At 45.6% G+C, this 14,391-nt stretch overlaps 1 long non-coding RNA gene across 1 annotated transcript; it reads left to right on the top strand.

Annotated features, from left to right (window-relative positions):
- Window positions 1–6,290: 6,290 nt before the first annotated feature.
- On the top strand, window positions 6,291–10,454 carry LOC119041474 (uncharacterized). Its single transcript, XR_005081038.2, has 4 exons — window positions 6,291–6,483; window positions 8,699–8,803; window positions 9,767–9,841; window positions 10,356–10,454. It is a non-coding gene; the product is annotated as an uncharacterized LOC119041474 (long non-coding RNA).
- Window positions 10,455–14,391: the final 3,937 nt, after the last annotated feature.

The raw sequence follows: 14,391 nt of genomic DNA, 5'->3' as shown, positions 1-14,391 counted from the left end.
ACCTGAGTAATGGCCCAGTCTTTCTCTGCCGTATTGTGCATCCCTTTTTTCTTCAAGTCTTCAGGAGACTCCTTGAAATAGAGGTACAGGGGATGGAGAGACAGGGGTGTGAGCAGAGCATTAGCATCTGTTAGCAGTGGAGGACCATTGCAGCCAGCAGAGAAGAACCCCTCCAGAGTCGGCCACAGCTGTACAAACAAGTGGGAGGAACGGGGGGAAGAGTGAAATGCCTCCTGGGCATTGGCTCATGACACTAAGGGACCCGCTGAGAGGGACCAACTTCCAGGACTCAAGTGGCAGGTAGGCAAGATCAGTCAAGATGACTAAAGATACACACGAGTTATACATAATCTGGAAATGCCCCTTCAATTTTAGAAGTTCAGCTTCAAAAAAATCACTCTTAATCATATATGATGGTCTTTCATCCAAAAGTCATACAGCACAATTGTAAAATAGGTGAGCAGGCACTTAAAATTTCTGTTCATGTATTTGAAAAATGGGACAACTTTATACTTCCTGAAGCCCACCTGACTTGAAGCTATAAAATGAAACAGTCCTTTGGAAAGGTACCTACCTAAATCGCTCATGCTCCAGAGACATTAAAATAATCAAATGGGATTGTATGCTATTTGATGAATAATCTTCGCTCATAATATTCCCTTCAAAGGACATGCAGATCTGTTGCTAATAACAGTCATTAATCACATAACTACACAGGAGACTGGGCAAGGGATAATTATATTAGGTAATAAAAGTGGGGAAATACCCAGCCATCACAACTGGGAAGCTATTTTTGTACGAAGTACAGCCTCAAAGTACAGGACTGGTGTGACGTATTCCCGATGGAGCCATCTACGTATAAGCAGCAAAAGTAGGTGAATTTGATCCCGGAGTGAACATTTCTAACACACAAAGCCAAGGAGGATTTTTTAGTGCTCAAAGCCAGCCCAGGCAGGGGACAGAGCCCAGGGGCGACCACACCACACACAGCCACCAACTGGATGCTAGATAATCCCTGTAAATAAATTTCCCTTGTTGACTCTTGCCCAGTTAAATAAATAATTAGGCTAATTGTACTAATCTGTGTATTTTCTGTCTTCTTTTGAAGATGATAAATAAAAGGAGAAATAAATTAACATAGTTGTATAAATATAGTGTGTCAGCTTTGTATGTCATCTCACCGAAACGGAACAAAAAATATATTGGCAACAACAGTGCTTGCAGAGGGGAAGAGGGTATAGAGGGATAAATGGTAATGAAAGAAATACAATAAAAAAATTAAATAATAAAAATGTTCCCATGTTTTAAAAAAAGGAATTAAGACCTCCCTTGGGTAAATAAAACTTGTCAAGCCATAATTTAATTGTGTGTTTTATTTTGCATATTCCAACCTACACTACATAGTCATTCAGCTGCAGAGAAAATTAAGAGCTCTCACATCTCACACTTTACACATAAACTCTCTAGTTAACGATTGTATTTCTTCCCTTGGATGTGCCAAATGCAGAGGAAGACTAATGAAAAGTGTACATTCCAGGTGGCCAGGGCGCATTATCCATTTATTCTGAAGTACAAATCTTCATTCTCGCTCATGCTAACAGATATTATCATTACGAAGAGCTCTTTAGAATACAGTCGTTTCTCTTGTGCACAGCTAAAGAAACCATCACCAAGCTGAAAAGGGGCCCTGGCTGGTGTGGCTCAGTGGACTGAGTGCCGGCCTGCGAACCAGGGGTCACCAATTTAATTCCAGGTTGGGGTCCATGGCTGGATTGTGGGCTGGGTCCCTGGTGGGGGCACCTGAGAGGCAGTCACACATGGATGTTTCTCTCTAAAAATATATAAATAAAATCTTTTAAAAAAATTTTTAAAGGGAACCCACCATATGGAAAAATATATTTGTCAATGATATACTGGGTAAGAGTTTAATTTCCAAAATACATGAAGAACATCTTATACGACTCAACGCCAGGAAGACAAACAACCCAATTTAAAAAATGGGCAAAGGACCTGAATTGACCCTTTTCCAAGGAAGACATGCAGATGGCCAATAGACAGATGAAAAAACGCTCAACATCTCTAGCCATCAGCAAGATGCAAATTAAAACCATAGTGGGTCCTGACTGGTGGGGCTCAGTTGGCTAGGCCTTGTCCTGCAAAGCGAAAGGTCTCTGGTTCAATTCCAGGTCAGGCTGGCACAAGCCTTGGGGTTCAGGGCACATGCAAGAGGCAACCACCCGATCCATGTTCCTCTCTTACATCGGTATTTCTCTCCCTCTCTTTCCCCTTCTCTCTCTCTCTCTCTAGAAAACAAATAAATAAAATCTTTTTTAAAAAGTTAAAAATTGAACTGCTTTTTAACCCAGTGATTCTACTTCTGAGAATATATCCTAAGAATCCTGAAACACTAATTCAAAAGAATATATGTAACAGTATAAACAATAAAATATTTTAAAATAAAACAAAAATATATTGTAAAATATAAAAGGCAAAAAAAAAAGGAGAAATACAGTCAGTTCTCGAAATGTTCTCCCCAGAATATTTATTCAAACAGCATCGCTCTAAAAATGCCCACACTTTTCATTCTTAGTAACTTGGGATGGTTTATTGACAGTTCTGAGTCAGCATCTGGTACAGCATTTACACCCTACTGGGTACTTCCACCACCAGGAAGGAGAAATTTATACCTATTTTGAAACTTCAGAGTGAAAATAGAACTTGACCCTTGGAAAAAGAATGGAGTGATGTGAATGGGAAGCTTTCCAATATTTATTTCAATATCCTTTCTTATCTAAAAACATTTTGTTCAGGAACATTAAAAATTGATTTACAATTATGTTGGTTTAGTTACCAAATTATCATGTGTAATGCCTTATATTTTAACATTCAAAAATGTCCCTATAATTGGAGCTGTATATTGCAGAACTTAAAGAAATCCAGCATCTTTAAATTTTGCTAAAAGCTGCCCAAAATCTTCAGAGGAAGGGAGAGAAAAGAAAGAAGCATTTTGGAGCACTTACTACTATATACAGGCACTCCACAGGTGATCTCATAGATCATCTCAGAACCATTGGGAGGTGGGGATCATTGGCCCATTTCACAGATGAGGAAGGTGGGGCTGAGAGCAGCCCAGTGAGTTGCTCACTTAGTAGGTGGTAGAACCACATAGAACGCAGTGTGTGAAGCTCCATAGATTGAGCTCTTTCTCTTCTGTCCCACAGATGGCTGCTGACAGCCCAGGCGCCTGCAGGGAGTGTGTTTTATGCTCCGCTCTCAGCTCGTGTGAGCTACTGAAGGGCCATCCATCCTTTTTCTGCCTCTGCTGCTCTGATGGCCCCCATAAAAAAACTCGTGTTGAACAAAGGACAAAAAAAAAGTAGGTTCTAAGTTCACCCTTCACAGCACCTACCCTGTAGAGGATGGAATCTACTCAATTAACACTGCATTAGAAAACAAACTGTGAAGAAACTGAAGCCAGGAGAGGCTGAATGACTCTCCTAATCCCACAAAGGGATCTTGGCAAGTAGGACCAGAAACCAGATCCTCGGAGCCCCAGGCCAGCATGCTTCCCATTACACCTCGAGATTATGAATGAGTAAATTTAGCAATTTCGTGACCGAATAAGTCCTGCTGGCCTCCCTTGGGCATAGTGCTGTGTGATGACCGGAAAAGACTCAAGCCAAGAACTCGGAGAAGAAACCAGGAGGTGACAGGTCCCTCCGGGGAGGTGGGAGAGGACTTTGTGTTCCCTGCAAAATCCGAGGGTGGGGGGACTTGCCTTTCCACCGTATCTCTGGCCCCAGCTCCTGTTTGTCTCACTGCTGAGGATCTTTACATATTGATTAAGATTCTCCTAAAAAGAGTTCTTTAGTGCCCCCTCCCACCAGATCCTGAAGGACAATGTCACATCAATTACATTGACACATATTTATTATGTTTGAAGACAGCCAGGCAGAAGGGGGTCTGTCGTGGCATTCTTGAAGGAATGATAAGATTTCCTTGGACATGTAATGAGATGAAAATAATTATATTTCCCTCCTGAATCAGAAAGTCTCAGAAGTCAGACCACTGAGATATCTGACTTATTATGGAGTTAGACCTTTCACAGTTTTGGGAGGAGCAGAGGAAGAAAAGGCCCATAAAGTACCAGGGAAAAGCCTTTTTAAACATTTTTATTTGGTATTCTCATCTAAGGACATGCTTTTTGAGTTATAGAGAAAGAAGGGAGGAAGAGAGAGGGAGAGAAGCATCGATCGGTTGCCTCTCATGTGCGTCACCTCTTGCGCCCCAACCGGGAACTGAACCCACAACCCAGGTATTGCGCCCTGGCCGGGAATCAAACCCGAAACATTTAGGTGTTTGGGACAACCCTCTAGCCACCTGAGCCACACCGGCCAAGGCTCAGAGGAAAACTTTACCCGACCCTGATGCAGGTGGACAAGTCGAGTGTGTTGAGCTCTCAGCTATGGAAGAAGAGCCCCAGGGGAGGCCAGCGTGGAAGGACCTGGGAGACCGTTGTGGCCTCCTCCTCTGTGAGCTCACAGCAGAATGTTGCGGGGTGGGGTCACTGCTGGTCGGCAGAGCGAGCAGTCGGGAGAAAGAGCCGGACTCACAGTAAGGAAAGCAGGACCAAAGTGGGACCCAGTGACACCTCTGTGGCTGTCCCTAACTGCCTCCACCAGCCTTCCAAGTGTACTGGCTGCTGCTTTGTTTCTGCCTCTCAAATATCACACAGATTTTTCTTGTAACAACCATTACCCTGAACCACACAGGATCTTCCTGTATCTGGGTACCTGGAACGTGTAGTTCCAATTAAACTAAGTTGACACTGTACAAAATCACCATAGCTCCTTTCGGGGACAAATACTGTGTGTCTGGAAGCACTGGTTTGATAAGCTGCTGGGGTGAAGTGTCCGGCACCCAAGGCTCTCGCTCCAGCTACCACCCTCATTGCTGTGCGGCTTTCTGAGGACGAGGGGCCGTCTGCAGGCAGGGCAATCGCTTCGTGTGGGGGGATAGGCGAGTCTGGAGCCAGACCTGAACCACCGAGGGCGTGGAAGTGAGGCAACAAGGTGCCTTTTCAGCATTTCTCCATTGTGTTCAACAAAGAGTAATTAAACTCCCACAGCTGAAAGTCTTTTTTAAAAAAATTTTATTCATTTATTTCCAAGCAGAGGAGAAGGGAAAGAGAAAGAGAGGAAAAGAAACATCAGTGTGTGGTTGCTTCTAGCACACACCTCCCACATACTGCCACCCCCCAACTGGGGACCTGGCCAGCAACCCAGGCATGTGCCCTGACTGGGAATCAAACCTGCAACCCTTTGGTTCACAGTCCGGTGCTCAATCCACTGAGCTACACCAGCCAGAGCCTGAAAGTTTTTTTTAAAAGAAAGGGTTTATGAGGCCATTGCTAGCAAAAAATAAAAACAAAAACAAAAAATAGGCTATCTCAGCCTGGCTGGTGTAGCTCAGTGGATTGAACTCAGGATGCGAATTACAGGGTTGCCAGTTCGATTCCCAGTCAGGGCACATGCCTGGGTTGTGGGCCAGGTCCCCAGTATGAGGCGCTTGAGAGGCGACCACACATTGATGTTTCTCTCCCTTTCTTTCTCCTTCTCTCCACCTCTCTTTAAAAATGAATAAATAACATCTTTTTTAAAAAAAGGGTGTAATAAAGTCCTTCAAAAGACAGAATTAAAAGAAACAAGAAAAAAAAGGCTATCTTGGACATGGAGTCTAAACCACCAGCAGCACAGCTGGGTAGCAAAGGCAACAATGTCCGATGTCCGGAGTTCTGTAAGCGGTTTGTACATCAGGAGTGGGGAGAAAGACGTAAGCCGTTCTGACAGGCTTTGTATCAGCTATAGACCGAGGGGAGGAAAGGAACCTTAAATTCCAGTAGATACACAGGCATGTGAGCAGTCTTTGGTCAGAGCTGTTCGCAGTTACCAACAGGCTAACTGTTCCATCCCTTTCTCTCCCTCTCTGGCTGCTGTCCTTTTAACTTAGAACATCTAGTTCTTTTCCCTTGTCAGCTGCCTTTGCCTGGGGCTTCCAGAAAGGAATGCATCTCTGCTGGCACCTTGATTTTAGCTGAATGCTGTGGTCTGAAGTTTGTGCCTCCCCTGCCAATCCTCCAAATTCATATATTGAAAATCCAGCCCCTCTACTGTAACAGTATTAGGAGGTGGGGCCTTTGGGAAGTGAGGTCATGAGGGTCCAGCCCTCAGAGTGTGATCAGTGCCCTTATAAAAGAGACCCCTCAGAGCTCTCCAGCCCCTTCTGCCACATGACACACAAGAAGTCTGCAACCTGGAAGGAGGCCTTCCCCCTAGCATGCTGGCATTCTGATACCAGACTTCCAGCCTCCAGGACTGTGACCAATTAATGTCTGTTGTTGATAAGCTACCCAGTCTGCAGTTTTTGTTACAGCGCCTGAAGGGACTAAGAAACAACCTCATCCAGCTGCCGATGCCAATGACCGTGAGTACAGAGGGGCAGCGCTCTGCAGCACGACTCACATCCAGCGCTCCCCAGAGCCACGCGGCACCAGCTGAGGCCACGCCATCGCTCACTTCCTCCCACTGCCCCCCGCTGCTTTCCTCTCCCTTTTTTCTGAGACCAACCGGACCTTCAGTAAATCACGGGCACCTGAATTGGTGTGGTAGGCTCTTCTCAGAAGAAGTCCCAATCCATGATCCCTCTCTATTGCATCTGCCTCTCCAGCCACATTGCCCCTGACGGGAGAAGAATTCTGAGAAATCCCAAATTAGATTACAGCAGGCCGGAGGGTAGGAGGAGGCAGCTGAAACCAGCCAGACTCCTGCACTCCTGACCGTGTGTGAAAGCCACTGCAGGCATTGTTCACAGCAGCGCAAGGGCAGCTTGGTTGCTAAGGGAACAAAAGCCTTGACCTGGTGCAAATTCAGGTCACTCTATGATGGAAATGCACTGCCGTGTCCTTTTTAATGTAATGTATGGAAACAATAGGAAAAAAATAGTCAACTGGCCTGGCAACCCTGAATTGTAAAAAGTACTGCTTCTTGTTAAAAAGTTTGTCTAAAATAGATGATACTTTGTAAAGATAAAGAGAAGTGTCTGTATGTGTGTTGGCTGTTTATTTATCTGTTTTTTAAGGAAGAAGCTATTTCAAAGAGAGTTGTTGTTGTTTTTTTCTGGTAGAGTCCAGCTTTGGTCCACACTTCCACTCTTCAGAGATTTAGAATGAGTATAGGGGCCTTTTTCCTTCAGGAAAATCAAATCAGCTTATAGGGCTAAACTTGTAAACAGACAGCCGCAGTGCTGCCTAATTGTGGAAGTAGGTACGCCTCTACCACTAAACTCAACTATGCTCACAAGACCCGCAGCAGGGATCTGATGTCTTTGTTTGCCTCCGTATGCCCAGGAGCTAGAACTGAGTCTGGCACTTAGTAAGTGCTCAATAAATATTGGTTGGATGAAGAATTACTCACTGAATCTAAATTTCAGGCCAGCCTTTATCACAGCTGCCAACGTGATCTTGGGGCAGTTTTTAAGCTGCCAGGGTGTCGGTTCCCTCAAGGAAAAGAGACCCGGGAGAGTCCTGGGTTGTGGTGAGACTCGATGAAACGTCTCCCGCAAACACTGTGCAGGTCCAGTGTAAACACGGGACCCAGCATTTGCTACTCAGTACCAGAGGATTCCAAGTTACTTACACACACATTTGAAATACTGTCTTGCTTTTATGAAATGCTGAAGTGGTAACATCATAACAATTACTATTCTCATTTCTGAGACTGTTAGTTCAGTAGGCAGAGACGAATACCTTTTGTAGTCTGTCATGACTGTAAACTTTAACCTAATCATTTAGAGCTTGCTCAGATATATACCCATTTAATCTTGAATATTTGTTGATAAATGTGCTGCTGGAATTCATTCTAAAGGTCAAAAGCTGTGTTTAAAGTAAGAGACAGAAAGAAATAGAAAAAAAACAACATTAAGCTGTACTAAAGATCCAAGACTGGTGAAAAACATTCAAAAATTAAAGCCATTGGAATAGTAATGGAGGTACAGAATTTGTCTAACTGAAAACCTGAAACATAGTTATAAAATCATATCTACCCTCTTTCTATTTTGTTAATGACAAAGATAAACTGTAGTCCTAAATCACTATGTGTCAGTTTGTTTGAAGGGATACTTTTATAAAGGCCACTTGTATTGTCTACTGGTCAGAGGTCTGTGGGGTGCGCAAACTTCTTTTCTCCTCTAACAGCCTCTGCTGTGAGGGCGCTGATTTCCTGAGAGTCCAGGACGACTCTCCAATGGCACGTCCACCCCACCTTTGAGTTCGCCTGAATGCTTTGCTGTGGTGTTTAGCCTGTTGCTACTTTTTTTCCACTTATTATCTGTCTTTGAGGTACTCTTCTGATACTTAGGCCAGGAAACTGAGCAGGTCTACTGACCGGTATTCTCTAAAGACTAAAGAGGGGAATGAATGTCTAAAGGAATCTTTTTGGATTATCTCCAGATTTAATTCATTTGAGTAATCCCTGGATGAATGATCATCAGTAATTGACAGAAGAAGAAAAGCAAAGAGACTAAACCGCTTCCATTCCAAGCAAGGGCGAGGAATTGCTAGGCACAAGGCAGCTTTGTGAAATGGATGCCAGTAGGCAAAGCTGGATTTTGATTTTCCATCTAACAGGCGCTCTCATTTTAGGTGGGGCTTTGCGGTACAAGTTCTGACTGGAGACGCCAGTCCTTCCACAACTGAAGTGGAAGCCAGCCAGGCTGAGTTGCTTAGGAGACCAGCAATGTAAGACTGGTGAGTTATAAATTCAACGTGTTGGTAACGCGCAGTCACGAAGTCTTTTGAATCTTTGTTCAAAGATAGGTCATTTCAATGCGCTTTAAATGTTCAGGAAATAGCCCTGGAAAACCTTTATTTAAACCTCTAGGCAAACAAAAACTGTTCCTATGGTATTATTAAAACACACTGGATACATTTCAAGATGCTCCCGGCATTTATCCACTCACCAAAGAGGTGATGTACCTGCTGTTGCCAGGACCATGGGCCTGTGGTACGTGTGGATTTTAGCTCACTTCGCAAAGGGTCAAAGAAAGCCATGCTTCCTTGTGTCTCAATTAAAGTTACATTTGTTCAGAGTCCCCATCCGCTCAGGAAATTCAACCTTGTGAACCTGGTGTGGGCAGGACAGAGAGGTTACCATTCTCCCCAGGGTGGACAAGGGATCTGGCACCACCCAGAAGGTTTTAGCAGACCTCTCTGGCCATTACCGAGGTCCTCTCAAAATCCATGGGGAACCTTGAAAGCAGTGGGCCCGGGCCCAGCCCTGGAGCTTTGGAAGGCGGGCAAGGCAAATGTTTACTAAACCTCCTCCCTCCAGGCACCCAGCAGCCTTTGTGCCTGAGGTCCTTCCACAGCCAGAGCCATGGTCTCCACCAGGCCAGGGCCCGTGCAGCCCTGTTCCCTTCCCAGTTTCTCAAAAAGCTCAAATTCTTTTCTCTAGGATCAGTCCACTACTTCTTCTCTCAGCTGGGGCTCTTCTCCCTGCAAGCTTCTACACAGTTGTGATATTCTGGCAGCTTGATTGATGCTTTATTTGTGAAGCCTTCTTTTATTTCTATAATGCAAAAGTCATGAACAATTCTCACGGGAGGGGCACCGGTGGAAACCCTCTTGGAATGGGGAAGACTACATTCTATTTGTTTGGCCTGCTGAATTAATAGCATAAATTAATATCTCGATTTGTATGTGGTTTTCCAGCCAGAGATGTGAAGGTGAAAAAGACAGTCCCTACCTTCAGGGATCTCACATCTTAGAACAGAGGCAAATAAAGAGGTCAGTGAAACAGCACACGGGAGGGGCCGCTGCACCAGAGGCGGGGGAGGGCTTTCCTGGGGAGAGTGGTGACGGGCACTCAAATAGCACTGCCCACCTGTGTGCCGGCGCAGTTTCAGCAGTTATGTGTGTGCAGATGCAGACGACAGAGGGCTGTACCTGCGACCCATGCAGTGTGGTTCCGAGTCCGTGCCCGAAGTCCCCAGTCTGCAGCCGTCTCCAGTGAGACCGGAGAGCAAGTGTTACCTATGAGCTCGCCACAGAAGAGTGTGGGTGGCGGGGGTGGGCGGGATGGACAGCGTGCAGGTGCCCCGAGAGGTGCCCTGGAGCGGGAAGGTGAGGCTGTACTGCCTGAAGCAGGGGCAGCTAAAGCTCCAGCGACGCTTCAGGTGTGCATCACCAAGACTCCGATGCTGGTTTCCCTAATGCTGAGGAAAGTGGATTGGGTGAGGAGGCTGATGAGGGGGTAGTGAAGGGATCCCAGAAATTCCTCTCAAACGTATCTTCCTGACAGCACCAGACGCTAGCAAGGATGGGGAGAGAGAGGAACTCTCCATTCGTGGCCGGCGGGCACGCAAAACGGCAAAGGCACTTTGAAAGTTAGTTTGGCAGCTTCGTACAAAACTAAGCATGTTCGTACTGTATGATCAGCAATTACAACTCTTGGTTTTTACCCAAAGGAGTTGAAAACTGATGTCCGTGCAAAAACCTGCATACAGGTGTTTACAGGAGCTTCATTCATAACTACCAAAACTTGGAAGCAACTGTTACATCCCGTCCTCGCGAGCAAGAAGGGTCGGAGACCGCTGGGTAGTCAGAGGTGTTCTATTGGCCAAAGTTTCAAAGTTTTTACCTGCGCAGGGGCGAACTCTCGGGGTGCCTCCGGAGACACACGAGTGCCAGAATGGCTGCAAATGAGAGTCGCGCCGAACGCTTACAGACTAGGGTTCTTATAGAGGCGAGCAAGCAAGCAACTTCCAGAAGCAGAAGGTGGCAGTTAGCTATTGGCTCAGGGGCTATGCTAAGGTGCGTGATCTGACCAAGGACTGGTTACTAGAGCTCGTGGACAGCTCGTGATAGTATGGCTGATTGGCTCTTAAACCTCATGCTGTGGTTGTGGTCTTTTTCCCCCCCCCCCCCCCCCACTTGGCGTTCCAGGAGCTGACTTAACACAATCAGCTCTGTACCTCCTTTAAGTGCACCCTGTCCTTATGGTCGAGCGAGCAGCTAAAATTGAGAACAATCACTTTGAGAACAATCACTTCCTCGTTTCCCTGGCTCCTTCAGCAACCAAGAAGTCCTTCAGTAGAAGAATGATAAACTGTGGTATGTCTGGACATGGATTATTCAGCACTGCAAAGAAATGAGCTTATCAAGCCAGGAAAATACATGAAAGAATGTTAAATGCATATTACTAAGTAGAAGCAAGTCCAAAAAGGTTATGTACTCTATGAGTCCAACTACATGACATTCTGCAAAAGCTAAAAACTATGGAGATACTAGAAAGATCAGTAGTTGCAGGGTTGGGGGACCAGGAGGTGGTGGTGATGAACAGGCAAAGCACAGAGGGTTCTTACTGCAGTGAGGCTGCTCTGTATGAGACCATAATGATGGATACATGTCACCATACATTTGTGCAAACCCATGGAATGTACAACACCAAGAGTGAACCCTAATGTAGACTATGGACTCTGAGTGATAGTGACATGTTCCTGTGTGGTCATCGGCTGTAACCAGTGTACTACTCTGGTGGGCCTGTGGATAATGGGGGGCTGTGCATGAGAGGGGGAAGAGGGGATACGGGCAATCTCTGTATCTTCCTCTCAATTTTGCTGTGAATCTAAAATTGCTCTAAAAAATAAAGTCTATTAAAAAAAAGTAAGAGTAAGTCTTACCCAACTCTCTATCAATTAGATTTTAATCAATAAGCCTTTCTTCTAACATGGAATTATATCCTGCAAGGAGCTAGAGCTATGCTTGGATTTACAGCCTGTTATGAGTATTTTTTTTCCACCAGAAAATCAAATTGCTTTTTGCCCACCCGACTAGTCATGTGGGGCGGCTGCTCTAAAGATAGGCTTGGGACCAACAGCAGGAAGCGAAGATGACAATACTCTTTTGGAATGAGGTCAAAATATCTGCCACAAGATATTGCCGGCCTCTGCTTGACCATGTATTCTCTCTGCTACTTCAGGAACATTCTGTTTTATATAGTCAAAGGGCTTTGCATGTCGTAGGCTGTACGGCAAGCCGTGCTGGAATATTAAAGTAATAGAGATACTCTTGGATGTTCTGTTAGTAGCATTTGTGAGGGAAATAAAGGGTAGGCCTGTCTCAAGGAATACTTGAGACACGACCAGATCAACGTACACTCATCTTCATGTCTCAGATTTTCCCCATTTGGGCTGAAATCATGCTCTTTCAGGCCTGCTTTGCCTCTCGCTGAGTCTGGCAGTCTGAATATCAAATCCAGATGAACCGAAAGCAGCCAGAGCCCAGGGTCAATGGCCCCAAAGCTGGAGCCAAGCTGGCCACACGCCGGTCGTGACGGTGGTGCCAGCTCGTGAAGGAAAGCAGAACCCGAGCTCAGTCTTTCGAGTGCCACCTCGTTTATACCCGGCTGGTCTGCTTTTGTGGGATTGGACACTATTTACTCTTAGAGACGCGATGAGCTAGGCAGATGGCAAGTGGAGAGCTGGGGCAAGAAAAGATGGCAAGTGGAGGATGAGGGCTTCACTGGCCACCAAGATGCCCCCCCCCCATACACACACATGCTCCTGGCAACCTCCCCACCAGGAAACCAGTCAGAGCCCCTTTACCAGCAGGGAAGAGGTGGTTGTGAGTTAGTCCAGAGCTCCTATGGCGGTGATCTGGATTCCGACCTGCATTTTGTTTTTAATCCATCCCACCCCTTCCCCACTAGGGCCGGGTCTTTAGTCAGCCACACAGCGTAGTACTCTTTCCTGCCTCCCCCAAACTGCTTGTCTGGGTCCCTCTCCCTCCCTTGCTGTCCATGCATCTGTACTTATCTTTAAGAATAAAAGGTCCCTGCTCAGTGTGGCTCAGTTGGTTGGAGTGCCATCCTGTAAACTGAAAGATCAGGGGTTTGATTCCTGATCAGGGAACATGCCTGGATTGCAGGTTCAGTTCCCAGTCAGGATGCATACATGAGGCAACCAATCAGTGTGTCTCTTTTGCACTGATGTTTCTTTCCCTCTCGCTCTTCTTCGCTTCTTACCCTCTCTCTAAAATGAATATGCATGTCCTTGGGTGAGAATTAAAAAAGAAAGAGCAAAAGAGAGAAGGGTGGAGAAGCAGAGGAAGGCTGAAGCTCCAGCACGTGCAAAAGAGTGAGAAGGAAGAATATCAGCTGCTTGGAGACCCTTGGCGAGCCTAAGATGGATGTGTTGGAGAAGCAGGCAGGAGCTGTATCATGCAGGGCCCTGCTAATGAATTTGGATCTTGCCGGAGGACAGTGCAGCGCTATGGAAATAATTCAAGCTCGGGCCTGCCATGAACGCTTTGGCACTAAATTAGCCTCATTCTTCATAGCATTAGCCAATGATAATAACTCTTTAGTCATGACCCTGAGGCCCAGTAAGAAGCTAAAGCTACGCCTAAGAAAGAGTCTGTTCAGTATTATGTACTTCTAGGACCAAGTATATTTTGTTTTTTTTATTTTAATTCTTTGGGAAGTGATCAATTCTTTGAGGGAAGGACCGTTGCCCTTTTATCTCTGAAAGTGCCTGGTACTATACACACGCACACCAGGCTTGTCCAACAAATACTAAGTGATAATTCATATAATCTGTGCACGTTACATAGCCCTAAGTTCCAGTTAGTTGAGTCAATTAACTGGAACATTCTGGTGGGAGTAGAAACAAAGGTGGGGACCTGGACTAAAAGACAAAGGTCCTTGGTGTATTTGTTGGAAGTTAAACTTCTGGGCAATGGAGAACTGCTCATTTTAATCACAAAACCAGTGAAAACACTGTTCCTCTCAGACCACAAAATAGCAAAGGGTTACCTCTGACTTCTGGTAACACGATGTAAACTTGGCAATGGAACTATATCCCCTTTTCTTTGGAGGGGGAAAGGAGAGAAAGGCACCAGTGGATTACATGGAGGAATGTGGTCTGGGGGATGTACTCAGGAGCATGGATCCTCCAAAACAGCAGTGTGTTGGCAAACAGCCTTGAACCCAGGCTCACTCATCCATTTGTTCATCCGCCATGTATTGGGCCCCTCCTACATCTGGGATGCCAAGTACACAACAGGGAACAAAACAGACACCATTTTGTTCTATAGCTCATGCATATTCCACTGAAGCAGGGGAAACAGGCTTAAAACAAATAAGCACCCTAACAAGTAATAATAATTACATAATAACAGCTTGTAATAGGTGCTATGAAAGAAAAGGGAACCTGCTATGAAAAAGAAGGGAACCCTTACTTTAGGCTAAGTGGGGGTCAAGGCACGTCTTCCTGAGGAAGAATCAGAGAAGGATGAGTAGGAAAATACCAGGACAAGACTGATGGGGAGGGGACCCC

Source organism: Artibeus jamaicensis, unplaced genomic scaffold, assembly GCF_021234435.1.
Source record: "Artibeus jamaicensis isolate MK-2021 breed Jamaican fruit bat unplaced genomic scaffold, CSHL_Jam_final contig_889, whole genome shotgun sequence".
In the NCBI taxonomy this organism is placed as follows: Eukaryota; Metazoa; Chordata; class Mammalia; order Chiroptera; family Phyllostomidae; genus Artibeus; species Artibeus jamaicensis.
This window is presented reverse-complemented; position numbering and strand designations above follow the sequence as displayed.